The sequence below is a fragment of the Zea mays genome, chromosome 7 (genome assembly GCF_902167145.1).
Source record: "Zea mays cultivar B73 chromosome 7, Zm-B73-REFERENCE-NAM-5.0, whole genome shotgun sequence".
Classification (NCBI taxonomy): domain Eukaryota; kingdom Viridiplantae; phylum Streptophyta; class Magnoliopsida; order Poales; family Poaceae; genus Zea; species Zea mays.
In genome coordinates, this window is record NC_050102.1 from 162,566,384 (window position 1) to 162,576,422 (window position 10,039).

A 10,039-nucleotide genomic window follows, 5' to 3' on the forward strand; every position below is an offset into this window, starting at 1 on the left:
GCTTGCTCGGGATTGGCGTGTCGCGGGGAGACGGCGCTCGCCTTCGTCTCAAACGCGAGGTCGACGCCCGGTGCGCCCCCCGTTGGGGTGCCGGGGCCGTCGGCTCGCTCGACAGCCGACGAGGCGCTGTCTCCTACTTGGCCTTGGTTGCCCCGCCTCCTCCTCCGTCGGCGAGGGAGGGGACGGGGTGAGCTCGAAGGTTGCTCTCCCACCATGCGGGGAAGACGTCGCCGATTCCGCCGCCGGCGGGCGGGCTGCCAGCCGCCATTGTCGTCGTCGCGCGGCGGTGGAAGGAGTATCATGTCGTAGCTGCCGTCGAGGGACATGAACTCAAGACTCCCGAAACGGAGCACCATCCCGGGTTAGAGAGGTTGCTGGAGACTGCCCATCTGGAGCTTGACGGGAAGCTATTCGTCAACACGCAGCAGGCCCCTACCTGGCGCGCCAACTGTCGGCGTTTCGAGACCGGGGGGTCCCTGGGCCGACGAGTGAATGTCGCCGCGTGCCCCAGCCCAGATGGGTCGAGCGCGAGGGCGAGCACGAAGGGGGGAAGAGCGAGGCGGCCGGAGACCGGCGTGAGAGAGGTGGGAATCCCGCGGCCTTCATGTTCGTCCCGCGCCCAGGTCGGGTGCGCTTGCAGTAGGGGGTTACAAGCGTCCACGCGGGAGAGGGAGCGAGTGGCCCCAAGCGAGCGCCTGTTCTCGTCCTCGTCCCCGCGCAGCCAACCCTCTCTAAGAGGGCCCTGGTCCTTCCTTTTATAGGCGTAAGGAGAGGATCCAGGTGTACAATGGGGGGTGTAGCAGAGTGCTACGTGTCTAGCGGGGGAGAGCTAGCGCCCTAAGTACATGCCGTCGTGGCAGCCGGAGAGATTTTGGCACTCAGCTGGTGTGATGTCGTGGCCGTCGGAGGAGCGATGGAGCCTGGCGGAGGGACAGCTGTCGGAGCGGTTGGGTCCTTGCTGACGTCTTCTTGCTTCCGTAAGGGGGCTGAGAGCCACCGTCGTCACAGAGCATGCGGGGCGCCATCATTGCCTATCTGGCGGAGCTAGCCAGATGGGACGCCGGTCTGGTTCCCTGTGGCCCGAGTTAGCTCGGGGTAGGGTGATGATGGCGCCTCATGTTGACGTGGCTGGCCTGCGCCCTAGGTTGGGCGATGCGGAGGCTCCTCCGAAGCCGAGGTCGAGTCTGTCTTCCGTGGCCGAGGCCGAGTCCGAGCCCCTGGGTCGGGCGAGGCGGAGGTCGTCGGCTGAGGCCAGGGCGGAGTCCGAGCCCTGGGGTCGGGCGAAGCGGAGTTCGTCGTCTTCTGGGACTTAGCCCGAGTCCGAGCCCGGGGTCGGGCGGAGCGGAGTTCGCCGTCTTCCAGGACTTAGCCCGAGTCCGAGCCCTGGGTCGGGCGGAGCGGAGTTCGCCGTCTTCCGGGACTTAGCCCGAGTCCGAGCCCTGGGTCGGGCGGAGCGGAGTTCGTCGTCTTCCGGGACTTAGCCCGAGTCCAAGCCCTGGGTCGGGCGGAGCGGAGTTCGCCGTCTTCCGGGACTTAGCCCGAGTCCGAGCCCTGGATCGGGCGAAGCGGAGCTTCCTATGGTGCCTCCGACGGGGCCTGACTGCCTGTCAGCCTCACTCTGTCAAATGGCACCGCAGTCGGAGTGGCGCAGGCGGCGCTGTCCTTCTGTCAGGCCGGTCAGTGGAGCGGCGAAGTGACGGCGGTCACTTCGGCTCTGCCGGGGGGCGCGCGTCAGGATAAAGGTGTCAGGCCACCTTTGCATTAAATGCTCCTGCGACTTGGTCGGTCAGTGTGGCGATTTAGTCAGGGTTGCTTCTTAGCGAAGGCAGGGCCTCGGGCGAGTCGGAAATATGTTCGCCTTTGGAGGGGGGCCTTGGGCGAGACGGAAATCCTCCGGGGTCGGCCGCCCTTGTCCGAGGCTAGGCTCGGGCGAGGCGTGATCGAGTCGCTCGAATGGACTGATCCCTGACTTAGTCGCACCCATCAGGCCTTTGCAGCTTTATGCTGATGGGGGTTACCAGCTGAGAATTAGGAGTCTTGAGGGTACCCCTAATTATGGTCCCCGACAATATGATTTGAACTTCAATATTGACTTAATATGTCAACATTGCAACACATTTGGAGAAGGTGAATAATCCACATAATACACAATTATTCGAGGTGTGCAAACATAGTGTCATATAAAGAATTGTGATGCAAATGATAATACATCCACAGCTCATACATATCATCAACTGAAATAGCAAATGACATAGTAAGGTATCATAAAGGTTCTAACAACTATTACAATAGATAGATCATGATGAATTGTTCACGACCCACGACCAACATACATCATTAGCAACATCACATAGTGTAATTATTACATGCCATAGTTCAAATAGATAAATAGATAGCATATATAATAGAGAGGCCACTCTCAAGCGCCACAGAAATACCATCTTACAAAGCTTCAACTCTAGGGACTTCAAGCAAACATCATTTTCCATCATATTTCTTCAACACACTTTCCCCCTTTTTGGCGCCAAACACCAAAAGGGGACGAGAACCAACTCACTAGTTGCTAGGACCGCCATAAGAACTAGGAGGAGGAGGATAAGATGGAAACAAAGACTTAACCCATTCTTTTACAAAAGAAGACTCACGTGGAGGATCTTCTGCAGGCGATTGGGTAAAGGAAGAAGGATCCTGAGAAGGAGGAGGAGGAGGTGAAGAAGAGGGGAAAATCACCTGGTACAACACTAGGGGCAGGAGCAGACTACAAAGAACCATCATCGACAAACTCTTCTTCATCCTCTAAAGTGATAAAAGGCACTCCACACTCTTGCTGGTGCCATTCATTCAAGTTCTCTGAATATGCAGGCAAGAACGCATTGTGCTCCGAGGAGGCATGTTAAATCCCATATGAGCTGCAAATTGTCTCATGTTGTCATCATGCCTGCGAGCTTCATGACTCTGCTCAGAAGTGTTTGCGGCAAATGGCTAACATACCAGCAATACCTTGAGCCAGGAGCATAAAGGGATTGTGCCTCCTTCCACGACCATATCCTCGACTGTCGTGGTCCATCGGACGAGAGGCGCCAGCTGCACGGGAGGAGGTCTCATGAAGAGGTGGCTTATCAGAGGATGGTGGACCACCAAACCCAGAAGGAGATCGCTTTGATTGGTCTGCTGGATTATTAGGTTCAATCCAGTAGGGGGGTATAGCGTGTATGCTTGACATCCTTCTCACATCTGACTTGAGTGACAACTTCGATCATCTTCATTATGTAGGGTGCATGGAGAGAAGCCTTCAATGGAGACAAGGATGCATGCACAATTTCTTCCCAAATCATATCAAAGACATTGACCTTCCCTCTGCTTCTTAGAATCATGCACAACAAAAAGATTTTACTCTCCGCTAGGATGTTCATTTGATTCCCGCCCTTAGGAAGAACAATCATCCTGGAAAGAGAGTTCAAGTACATGTAGTACATGTGCATGTTGTAGGTAACCTAGAACTCCTGCTCTCTAGAGATGTGAATCTATTCTTGCTCCTCTCTTCTAGGCAAGCGAATATCATGAATCTGAACATGCCTGTCCCTGATGTCCTCATTACAAAAGCACACAATGTGAGCAGACCTCATGTAGCTCACTTTGTGCCAGATCCCCTAAAGATAAAAGTACATGACTAGAAAACCATATCCATCTTCTTCCTCATCAGCACGCGTGATCAACAAGGTTGCTTAAAAATGTCCAATAACTTCATTCTTCCAATTGTACTTCATAGTCATGATGTTTTTCATACCTTGGGCCTCGCATGCTCTGAATGCCCGAGTCATGTCTTAGTCATTCATTTGTTCACATATTTCCCAGTCAATCACCATATGCTTCAAAACAGGTTGATGTTTCTTGGACGAAATCACAGGGTTGTAGAAATCCAACTGAAATAGATTCTATAACATGGTATCCTGGATGCCTGGGTGCTTAGGAACAGTGGTGGGATCTAAGAATATGACCTCTTAAAGCATTGAAACCGACTTAGCACTGAAATCAGTTACTTCTTCATAAGGAACCCTTGAAACTTCAACTCGATGGAGATGGAGTCCTCTAATGATTGGAGCATGCGGAGGTGGGAGGTCGACTATGTCATCAAGCGACTCGTCCTCTTCTTGGATCGATCGAGTGGCAGCAAGAGGCTGACCTCGACGCGACTACGATGATGACACCTTCCGTATTTCACTAGGGGAGGGTTGAGAAAGACCCTCACCCTCTATTATTCCGACTGTAACACCCTGATTTTCAGGGTATAAAACTTTCTTTGCTCTATACTCAAAATTCAAGTGTTACTGTTTCCTTTCTTCACTTTTATTTTCTCTTTATTAAAACAATAGAGTTATTTTGTTCTATGTTGGCGTGAGCCCTAGAAGTGCCTTGGTTGTTGCATTCACGCTGTTACATAGTGTTTCTAAGTGCAATAAATGTTTGAAACATGTTAATATGCCTTATAGAAGTTTCCGGTAAATTTTCATATTTTCTATTTTCTGAAATTCAAAATATATTTATTTGAGGTACTTAAAAACATTCTCAAAAGTTAGGGGCAATTACTTTCAATCCGACGACAACTCCAGCGAAGTTCGGGGGTGGTCCCAACTCCAGTGAGCAATTACTTTCAATCTGTGTGTCGTTGGCAAAAATCCGAGAGTACCGTTGCGTTCGTCTCGTCGAGAGCTTCGTGTCGGTGCTTTCGATTCATCAATCCGACCTCCGTTTCGCATCAATCGATGGAATTCTCCTCGGTTCCAGCGAGGGTCCTCTTCTCTGGTGAGCTTCCTTCCATCGTTGTCCATGGAGTTTCTCCATTTTTTTCCAATACGTGTAGCCCCTTCCTCTCCCTCCCTGGCAGCCTCTTCCCCCACGACGGCAGCGCTCTTCCCCCGCGCAGTCGTCCTCCACCCCCCCCCCCCCCCGCGCTCGGCTAGCTACGGCGGCGACCTCCCCTTCCCCCTCCTCCTGCCTTGCCATGGTGAGAGGAAGGAGATGGAGGGAGGAAGGAGATGGTGTTTTTGCGAAAAGGCCTCTGGAGTATTTTAAAACTATGCACGAAGATGTGTTCTAATTTAAAATTCCAACATCTTTTGCATTTTAAATCTGATTCACTTCGTTCAAGTCGTGTTAGATTCGTATTAAAATTGGCTACATGTTAGAAGTATTGTTCTCTGCTATTACATATTTCATTTAATTATTTAAATATTTGTTTGATCGATGATAATTAAAGTAGCATTCTAATTAAATCTAATTTAGGGTTTCGATTTGCACGTTTATAAATAAACATCAACGTGGTTGATATTAACTGAAATATTTTTATTAATAATTGTTTAGTATAAACATGTTAACTATATAATAGTCTGCGCGGCGTGCGCGTGCTGTTCGCGTGTCGTCGTGCTGTTTCGCATATTGCGCACTTCGTCTTTCACCGTTAATTCGTCTCGCTTAGAGTCGCTACTATTATTTAAATTACTTATTTAACTAAGAGTTGTTAGTGTAACAAATTAATTAAAACTAGGTAATAACTCTAGTTATATTTAATAAATATCGATTAATGCAAGTATGTCGAATTAAATGTTCTACTTCATATTTGTATAACGTAAACACAATAACTTCTCAATCGTAGCTTCGATCTCAGCATTTCTTTTTCTCGTGTGATCGTAGAAGCGAGCTTTATTTTGTATTGCACATGTTTATAATGTTTTCCCTTGTATGGTGTACTGTTCCTTTCTATTCCAAAAATGTTGAATTTATGTTCGCACTCACTTAGATAACGTTCCATCCGTGGAGTCCGAGGAAGTTGCGGGAGAAGCCCCTGAGCAGCAGCAATTTGGTGAAGGCAAGTGTCATCTGACCTATTATGTCATATTTACTTTATAATTCACTGTCCTGCATAATATGGTTAACCTAAAGATCAACTAGCTTTCTGTTTATCATGTCCTTGATTACCTTTTTGGGTTGGGTTATTGTGATCAGCTATATGCTAGTGCTTTACCCTAATCAACGAACATGATGAGAAATACTTTATGATACGATGATTCATTCTGATTATGATTACGAGCTTATGGCATTTTAGGGGGCTCGGACTGTTTCCCGAGTACCTCTCCGTAAGGACCTGTTCGTTGAGAGACCACCCGAAACAACAGTACAACCATGAGGGTGGTAGGGGATGCTCTTAGCTGATTAATTGGAGGAACCTGGGGTGTAGTTTACTTCGTCGTTGTGCCATCAATGGAGGATAGTGCATAGTGCTTGCTCTGCTAAGGGTGGGTGCCGATGTTCATTTGATTTGGTTTTATTAGTCACCCACCTTAGGGAGGAGTATTGTGTTTGTACGACTGGCAAAACCTAACAGGCGGCTACACACTAGGAGAATCTTTGTAAAGGCTACATAGTGATACCCTACCGGATTACCTGGGAAGTGATCAATGGGGAGACATGATCCCCGGGCAGAACAGGAATCATGACTCGTGGGTAAAGTGTGCAACCTCTGTAGAGGGTTAGAAACTGGTATATCAGTCGTGCTCACGGTTAAGAGTAGCCTTGGGATCCTCTTTGATTAGAGATACTCTAGATACATTTATGTTGATGGTTTAATGATGATGGCTATACTTATGATATCTGGTACTTTCCTCTTTGAGGAGGTGCTTTATTTTAGGAATATCAACTAAGGTTCTATGATAAAACTTGGCTTATACTAATGATAAATATCAGACCAACTAAAAGCAACTGCTTTGAGCTTAACCTCACATACAAGTATACAACTAGTCCACTACAGCCAAACGGGACATTTATTAAGTATGTTGATGTGTACTCACCCTTGCTTAAACACCAAACACTAGTTTGTCCCTATTGCAACCATTGCTCAGGATAAGATGAAGGCAACGCAGAGGATTTTCAGGAGTTTCATGACTTTGAGGAGTTCTAAACTAGATTAGCGGCAAACCCTTAGTCAGCTGCCTATGAAGGCCTTATCTTACTGTGTTTCATGCAGTACTTTGATATATGTTTAAGTTAATGACTCTGTCGATGTTTCGGACATCATGATGTAATAAAGTAATACTTCTTTTCGCATTTATTTGAGCATTGTGTGATGATGTCCAATTATGTAATCGTTGTGTACGTGAATTTCTTATCCTAGCATACACATGGTTCGCATTCGGTTTACCTTCCAAAACTGGGCGTGACACCGACCCACGACCTCTCTTAGAGAGATATCGACGAGGGGGAGGAGAAAGGACTAGAGATTCTTCTTATTCTTGGATTTCTGGTTCATCACTATCACTGCTTTCAATAATGGAGAGGTTCCGGTGGCGACCATCTTGAAAAAAATAATACAAGTAATGAGATTAAATAGATAAACAAGGAATGATACAAGAAATGGGAAGAAGAGGGAATGAATGTAATGTGTGCAGTTCAACCATTCATATGAAATGTTCAACCGTACATGAACGGTTCACTCTATCTTTTCTTCACAAATACCTACAGACTAGATGAAATCACTTCAAGAGAGTGATCCATACATACACACAATCCTTCTCTTCAAAGGGATTTGCAAGATATTGATAGAATCGTAGATCGGGGCAAAAGAATGAAAAATAAGAAATTACCTCGATCTAGAGACTCAACCAATGAAACTTGGAACCAAAGGATGGAATGCATGGAGGAACTCAAAGGGATGAAATCCTCCAACTTTATATAGATTTCAATAAGTTTTTGGGTGGATTTGAAGTGGGGAAATAATAGGAAGAGAGAGGAAGTGGCGGTGGCTGGAGATAGGAGAGAAGAGGTTGAACTCTGAAGAGGGGAAGAGAAAATAAGCCTAAGAGGTACTTAACCCTGACACATCTGGTCAAAATGGGTTGAACTGGGGGCTAGGGCTGGTTCAACCGCGTGTAGGTCAGAAAGCTTGAAATTCGCCTAGAGGGGGAGTGAATAGGCGAAACCTGAAAATTATAAACTTTGAACACGCACTTCACCCAGAGTTATGGTTAGAAATAAATAATGTTGAATTCAGAGCGCGGAAGATAGTTCTTCTTGCTATGAGTTGCTCAAGCAATTCAGATAACTTTGGGAGCCAACTCAAAACAATATAAGGAAGAGAACTTTAGAGAGAGAGGAGAAGGGAGAAACAAATCGAGTGATTAAGATCAACACAAATGAACACGGTGATTTGTTTCCTAAGGTTCGAACCCACTCCCCGTTGAGGAGGCCACAAATGCTGGGTCTATTCCAACCTTTCCCTCTCTCAATCGGTCACTTAGATCGGTCGAGTGCTTCTTCTTAATCACACGGGTCACTAAGACCCTGCAAGGATCACCACACAATTAGGTGTCTCTTGCTAGCTTTATAAAGCACTTAGAAGAATTAGAGTGATAAGAAGAAAGCAATCCAAGCAACAAAATAAACACAAATCACCCTCTCTCAAGTCACTAAGCACTTGATTTGATTTTGGGGCTTGGATAGGATTGAATGCTTTAGTTGTGTCTTTGGAGTGTATGTCTTTGCTCTAGTATTGAATGTGAAGAGTGAGAAGCTTGGATGGCTTGAATAGAGGTGGTTGGGGGTATTTATAGCCTCCAACCACTTACTAGCTGTTGGCTGACTTTCTTGTCGATGGACACACCGGACAGTCCGGTGGTGCACCGGACATGGCATTGTTTAGTGTCCGGTGAGTGCCACGTCAGCCTACCGTTGGGGTTTGGAGCTGTTGACCGTTGAAGTCTTCTGTCCTCTTGCGGCACTGGACAGTCCGGTGCGTTTTGACTTTGCAGACTGGCTCTGACTTCTGACGGTCAGACTGCATTGCATTGACCGTAGCCTCGACCGTTACTTTCTCTTTCTCGCCTAGTCGTAAGTGTGAGCCCTGCGTCGAACGTCTGTTTATTTATTGCATTCCATTATATGGTGTACTGTTCTTTTGTATTAAATGTGTGGGATGTATGTTTGAACTCGTATAGATAACGGTCAGATGGTGGAGTCCTAAGGAGTTGCAGGTGAAGACCCTGAGCAGCAGTCGGTTATTGAAGGCAAGTGTCCCTTGACCTATCTATGTCCTACTCATCCTTATAATTCGTTCCCCGCATTTACACAGTTTATACCTAAGGATTGACTAGCTTTTGTCTATCTTGTCCTTGTTTACCTATTTTGGTTGGGTTATTTCAGTTTAGCTTTATGCTAGCGCTTCACATTAATCAATGAACATGATAAGATTATCTATGATACGATGTTTTCCCTTTTTATTATGATGATGGTACTTGTGGCCCTTAAGGGGACTCGAGCTGTTTCTCGAGTGCCTCTCCGTAAGGACCTGTTCGTTGGATGACCGCTCGGGAAAACAGTGCAACCATGAGGGTGGAGTGGGACGCCCTTAGCTGAGTAATTAGAGGAACTGGGGTGTAGTTCGCTTCGCTGTCGTGCCGCTAATGGGGCTCGGTGTATGCGGCTCGCTTTGCCAAGGTTGGTTCGCCCCTTGGGGAGGAGTGCGGTGCATTTAGGAAACCTAACGGGCGGCTACAGCCCCAGAGAATCTTTGTAAAGGCTACATAGTGAGACCCTGCCTATTCACCTTGGTAGTGTTCAAGGGTTTGATCGGCCCGAGGCAAGAGGGAATCACGGCTTGTGGGTAAAGTGTGCAACCTCTGCAGAGTGTTATGAAACTGATATATCAGCCGTGCTCGCGGTTATGAGTGGCCAGGGAGCTCCATTGATTAGAGATACTTGATCAGAGATGTATGGTTTACAGGTGGTGATGAGGATGATGATTTTGTTTATGACTATGATAATGGTAAGTGGTATTCTTTCCATTTGGACAGGGTACTTTGGGTTAATAACTTGGGTTAATGCTAAAACCTGGCTTTCTACTAGTAAATAATAACCTCACCAACTAAAAGCAATTGCTTGACTTAACTCCACATAAAGCTAGTCCACTGCAGCCAAAGCAGGACATTTGTTGAGTATGTTGATGTGTACTCACCCTTGCTTTACACACCAACCCCCCCAGGTTGTCCGC